Raw genomic sequence first — 7,335 nt, 5'->3', positions numbered from 1 at the left:
ATGTGCCTTGACACGTTAGTCTTTGAGAGTGAGGAGACGATGTTTCAAAACAAGTGAAAACAACTACAAGTCTTGTCATGTTGAAGCTACAGGGACATGTTCAATGACTGAACGGATTGTGCAGAGACAGTTATGATGATCATGTGTGGAGTCTTTCTATTTACATATTTTCATAGTCTGATAATTCAACATTTTTACAGCAAAATCCAACTATCCTGTCTTTTAAATGGACAGACATATGTCTAAATGATGGTATAATGAAAAGGGGATTCATAAATTACTCATCTCTTGCCACTGACTGTCTCATGAGGCAAAACTGAAAGGTGCTAGACTTATTTAAAAAGTTAATAAAATGTATCTAACCCATAAAGACCCAAACAGCCACCATTGACCTAAACCATCTACTGATCTAAATGATTTAATACCCGTTAAGTCACTAATCCTATCCATACATGTCAGTAATTGATGTAAAATACAGTTATTAATCTTTCCATTGTCATCAGATATGACCCATTTGGATGTTCAGAGGCTCCGTAGTTACCACGGACAAACCGTTATCTTCTACAACACTGATTCACCAGTAAAACCCATGGAGTTTGATCAATGACGGAGTATGGACACACTGGGTTTATTTTCAATTAATGAGAGATTTTGTTGAAAAAGTCACATTTTTTTCATTTTTCTCTGTTTCTCATACAATGACAATCAACTTTAATCTGAGCTTTTATGAACATAATAAATCATGATCAGTGAATTAAGTATAGGAAAATACATGATTTTCATTGAAAAAATGCAAAATACAGAGGATGATATTACAATAAATGGTGATAAATAACTTAAGAGAGTTTAAATACAGAGAATATTTCATTTGGGAGCTGACACAAACATAGCACTGGGTCTTTATGGGTTAATACAGCCTAAATATATCTAATATCCAAATTTATTTATTTTATTCGACCTAATCTTTATTGAACCCAGAAGTTCCTTGAGAGTAAAATCACTGTTTAGAGGTAGACCTGGCCAAGAAGATATATATTCAAAAACATTTGGTAAAAAAACACAAAAACAGGAGGCTTAGAAGAAAAGTGCATGAGACAAAATCTAGTATCAGAGTAACAATTACTCTCCAGAGTTACACCGCTTGAGATGGAACAAAAACCTGAAGCTGAATAAACCTATCACGCATCCACACCTGGATACTCAGCCAGCAGTCACCCACGTCTCAGTCCCAAACCCTGCATTGTGACGGGAGTTTGACCAGGAACGGGGGTAGAGTTACACTTCAGGTAAATAAAAATGCCTCCAATTATGGGGGAGACAACACCAATTCAGTCTAGTTTATTGGCTGAACATAATTCCATCAGAGGCTGTCAGTTAGGTTCACCTTGGCTTGAGGTTTTGACAGAGAGGCACGAATCTAGAATGAAATTTGAAGGGTGAAGAGTGGCTTTTATTAACATCATGCAGAGGCGCTGAGACACACCAACAACCCACTAAGAACAACTGGATGTCTTTTATACTCTAATTGACAGAGGTGTTTAGTTGGGAGAACCGATATAAGTGACACCAAAGCCATATAGAGCCATAAATACATACATAAAATCCAATCCATTTTTATTTATAAAGCAATAATTTAAATAAACACAAAGGTTTCCAAAGTGCGGCATAGTGAAATAAACACAATAAAAACATAATAAGAATATAAAATACTAAGATAAAAACACAATAAAACATAATAAATAATAGATTGTCCACCCCAGATAAAATATCCGTGCACATAAAATCAACTACCTACACGGTGTGAAAAGCCAAAGAAAAGAGGTAGGTTTTAAGAAGAGTTTTAAAATTAGACAGTGAGGAGGCCTGTCCTATGTGCAGCAGTAGTTCAGTCCACATTTTTGGAGCTGTAACAGAAAATGCTCGGTCCCCTCTGAACTTCAGCCTAGTTTTGGGAACCCTCAGGAGCAGCTGGTCAGCTGACCTGAGAGATGGGCTAAACCATCACTTTATTACAAATAATACAAAAATACATATTTACATACAATACAACACAAGTTCCTACAAAGACATCAGTAACACAAAGGCTTCATACAATTACACAAGCTAGTATTATTTCTGTCTGTACTATTCCCTCTGGTTTCATGGTTCGGTCCAGCTCTGAAGCAGCTGATATGATAAACTTTCACCCTTTCGTCACCAGGAACAGGTGAGCTAAGTCTTTGTTTGGCAAGGCAAAGCAATTCACAGTGCTTTACAAAAATGGAAAAGAGACAGGATAAAAACAGACAATTACAATTAAAACATAATTAATAAAACATAAATAATAATCAATTATTCATTCATTCATTCATTTTCTGAACTTGCTTTATCCTCACTAGGGTCACAGGGGTCGCTTGGAGCCTATGTGAGCTACTTACGGGCGAAGGCGGGGTACACCCTGGACATTTCACCAGTTCATCGCAGGGCTGAACATATAGAGACAAACAACACTGGTCTACAAGGAAAATGCTTCCAGAATAAAAGTAATGACATTTTACCACATGAGAGTCACTGATAAAGAAAAATCAAGTAAAAAATGCTGGTTGGCTGAACTTTCCAAGATACAGACTTGGGTCAAAATGTGAAATTCAAGAATTAACAAGAGAATGGGTTTGACTCAAAAGGAATATTTGTCTCAGAGCTACAAGATCTACTTCAAAACACTGTCTGCACATTAGAATACATTCACTTTACAGGTTCTATTTAGTAGAAGATTTATAAAACTATTATATAAATGTACATAAACCAATATATATATGTCATATCACTGAATCATATACCTTGAAAACATCAGCAAACCGGCACTTTTGTCATTTATTTTCCAATTAATCTTATTAAAATACGTAACATTTAGCACATTTAATATCTGAAGTAAATCATTTCTAAAAAATTGTAGACCAGTGCAATCACTCTCACACCTATGGGTAATTTAGATTAACCACTTAACCTGTGAGTGTATGTCTTTGGATGGTGGGAAGAAGCCGGAGTACCCGGAGAAAACCCATGCAGACACAGGGAGAACATGCAAACTCCACACAGAAAGGTCCCACACCCACTGGTGTTGGAATCGAACCCAGGACCTTCTTGCTGTGAGGCATGAGTGCTAACCACTGCACCACCGTGTCACCCATAATAATCAATTAAAACAAAGTAAAAGAGAAGAGTGCAGATAGAACCCTTTCAGTTGTTCTATGCACAGTTGAACAGAGCTGTTTCCAGCCACAGTAGAGGTCTGTCTCACGTCTCACTAAACAGAGTTTAGCTGCATAGAACTGAAACGCAGCTTCACCGTGTTTAGTCCTGACTCTGGGCACCAACAGAAGACCAGTCCCTGAGGTTGTCAGGGTCCGAGATGGTTCATATGAGACCAACATGTCACAGATGTACTTTGGTGCTAGACCATGGAGAGACTTATAGACCGGCAGAGCTGTTTTAAAGTCTGTTCTCTGAGCCACAGGAAGCTAGTGCAGAGTACTACTGAGCATCATTTTTGAGTGAAGCTTCACAGACAAATTTCCAGCCAAAATATAAAAATCTAAACAGTAAATTATATTAATGCTAAATTTCTCTCTCTACACAGGTAGGATGGCCTGTTCTCTACTTTTCAATCACCCTCTATTACCAAACAAAAATGCTCATTAATTTTCCAAACCATTTAGTCCTTGAGAGGGTCATGGGGGTGGCAGAGCCTGTCCTGGCTACCCACAGGCACAGGGGGGTGCACCCTGGACATGTCACCAGGTCACCGCAGGGCTGATATAAACGCATGAACAGCCATTCACTCTCATATTTACACTTATGGTCGATTTAGATTAACCTATTAACCCACTGAGTGCACACAGATACAGGGAGAACATATACACTCCACACAGAAAGGCTGTGCGACATGTTGGTTAACCCCTGCACCACAATGTTCAGCGATGTTTGTATGATACATCAATTCCTTCATGTGACCTAATTCATTTAATTTATAATCATTATCTCAATAATTATGTGTAGTTTGATTATATGGAACCCCTGGTCTCAATTACAGGTTATTATCATCCAAAAACATTCATTTATTTAATCATTCCACTCAGAAGTGATCGTTAAGTGGCAAAATGCTGAGAATTATAATGATTTTTCTCCCTTATTTTGCAAAATGTGAGGCACCATAGTGACATATAACCAAAAAACAAGGACAAGGAGAAGGGGAACTAATAACATGACAAACAGGCAAAAATAAGCATATCACATAAAAGTGTTTAAAGTTTCAGAACCTCCCTCATATAATACATAGATTCAAAAAGTTTGGGATGTTCATCAAATGGAGCAGATCACACTCTCACTAAGGTTTCAGAAAGCCACCTTTACAAAAAGGAAGGAACCTATGTTACTTTATTGCTGCAACAATAATATTTATTAGTGATGCAAAACCTTATGTTGTATATCAAAATGCTGTCATCCTGCTTCTTACTAGGAATTACACCTATAACCTTTTTTTTTGAGTGGATATTATCTATTTATTTGCTGTGATTGTTATTATTTTCTTTAATTTCTACCCTATATTTCCTATGGAGGTTTGTAAAAATGCACATACAGCTGAGAAAAAGGAAAAGAAACTTACTGAGCTGTATTTAAATGTATACATTGGGTTGTACTGATAAAAAAAAGAAAATCTAATAAAAACTAAGTTTAAAAAAAAAGTGTTTAAAGTTAAAAGTTTTGGTTTATAAAAAATAAAATAAGAGGATTCTGCAGCTCAGCACCCAAAGGTCCATATTGTGTTCCACCTGAGTTTCTCAGACAGTAACCATCTCACCAAAACCTTGACCGTCATCTTTAACCCTTTCATGCACAGTGGTCACTACAGTGGACAGCTATTTTACAGCTGTTCTATTCATGGATTTTGTTATTTTAGTTCCATATCTGCCAACACGGTGGACGCTCATGCATCATCCCATACATTGCAGTTCATATAATTACTGTAACTTTGCTGTTCTTCATAAATTTGATCTGCACTAACATGTTTGAGTGTAAATCAGTTGCTTGTTGTTGTTGTTATTAGACTGTAATTAACAGGTTTTTTTTTTTTAACCCTTTCATGCATGAATTATGAGAACCTTAGTCAATATTTTTTTCTTGAGTGTTTTGTTCCTCTTTAGGCATGAAAAAAACAATGCAATTGAATTTTTTTTTATGAACCTATTTTTCTTGGAGTTAAAAAATGTCCACTCAGCTGGACATTTTTTAACTCCATGAAAATGTAAATAATTGGTGTAAAATACAGTTCGTCATCTTTTCACGGTCGTCAGATATGACCATATTTGGATGTTCAGAGGCTCCGTAGTTACCATGGAAACACCTCCATCTTCTACAGCACTGATTCACCAGTAAAACCCATGGAGTTGGATCAATGACAGTGGATGGACACACGTGATTAATGATAAATTTGCTGAAAAAGTCACTTTTTTTTTTCTTTTTTCCCTGATTCTGATTTAATAACCTTTGAGTATACTCTGAGCGTCAATGAACATCAACATGATCAACAGATTAAATATAATAAAATACCTACTTTCCACTGGAAAAAAAAAAGCTAAATACAGAGGATAATATAATAATAAATTGTGATAAATACTTAAGAAAGGTTAAATAGAGAGAAAAAATTATTTGGGAACTGCCATCAAAGAAGCGCTAGGTCTTTATGGGTTAAATGTTAATAACATTTTATTTCCTTGCCTTAATATTCACTCATGCAGATATTATGCAGGTACTGTTACAGAAGTTCAGGTTAAATTACATTGTAGAATATCTGTGCACTGTAGTGACCGCTACGCGTGAAAGGGTTAATTTATGTGTGTGTTGGTTTGTTTTTGGCCTTCACTGTGTGTTTTCTTCCATCTTATGAGTTTTATTGATTTGTGTCCACATGAAATGACACCCACACATTTAATCACATTATCACATTTAGTTGTTAAACTCTAAAACTATAGTTCAATGTTCGATCAACTATTTCCTCATGAATTAAGAGACACCAACTGGTTTATTGTGCTGTGTGTAATTCATCACACTTCTTTACTGCCCAATGTAATTTCGCACCTTATGGAATGCCTAATTCATAATACTACATAACTGCAACATGTTTTCTCGCCAACTGCCTTGAGATCTTGGATGGATCAAGTGTTCTTTTCAAAACAGAGCTGTAATGAGGGCATGTGTATGGAATTATATTTGTGCCAGTTTCTTGAGCGAGCAACGATAGATTCTGAGCACACAATTAGAGATTTCGAGCACATAAAAATATATTTTGTGAGCACATCAATTATATTTCAAAAAGAAATTCCGCTTGAGCAAACAAAAATCGATATTGTGCTCCATAAATGCGTTTGCATGTTAGTTTTACTCATAATGTTCTCTCACAAATTCTTTCCATGGCGCACAAACAGACCGCTGCGCTCGCTCACTTTCCCCTTCCGTCTCTCGCTCAACCTCCCTCTCCCTGCGCGCTCAGGTTGTCGTGTTCGCACGCTCAACTTGACACACACGTTACAATTGTGCCACAAAACCAACCAATCGGAGAGCTTGTGGAAGTACACTCTGATTGGCTGTTCGCTCTCCAATTAGCTCGCTAGTTACATTTACCCGAAAAAAAGCACTCGATGAGACAGACACGGACCGGAAGAGGAGGAATTGATTCTACACAAACTTATACAAATAAATAGATATAATGTAAACCCAGACAACGCAGTCCTAACGCTACGGCACTATAGTACAAAAACTAAACAAAGTAGTGGTAGGACATGAGACAATAATCATAATAATAATAAATACTGACCGAAATATGTGTAGAATCCTCCTCTTCCGGTCCGTGTCTGTCTCATCGAGCGCTTTTTTTTCAGGTAAATGTAACTAGCGAGCTAATTGGAGAGCGAACAGCCAATCAGAGTGTACTTCCACAAGCTCTCCGATTGGCTGGTTTTGTGGCACAATTGTAACGTGTGTGTCAAGTTGAGCGTGCGGACACGACAACCTGAACGCGCAGGGAGAGGGAGGTTGAGCGAGAGAGGGAAGGGGAAAGCGAGCGCAGCGGTCTGTTTGTGCGCCATGGAAAGAATTTGTGAGAGAACATTATGAGTAAAACTAACATGCAAACGCATTTATGGAGCACAGTATCGATTTTTGTTTTTCTCAAGCGGAATTTCTTTTTGAAATATAATTGATGTGCTCGCAAAATATATTTTTATGTGCTCAAAATCTCTAATTGTGTGCTTAGAATCTATTGTTGCTCGCTCAAGAAACTGGCACAAATATAATTCT

The sequence above is a fragment of the Sphaeramia orbicularis genome, chromosome 22 (genome assembly GCF_902148855.1).
Source record: "Sphaeramia orbicularis chromosome 22, fSphaOr1.1, whole genome shotgun sequence".
In the NCBI taxonomy this organism is placed as follows: domain Eukaryota; kingdom Metazoa; phylum Chordata; class Actinopteri; order Kurtiformes; family Apogonidae; genus Sphaeramia; species Sphaeramia orbicularis.
Note: the sequence above shows the minus strand (reverse complement) of the source record.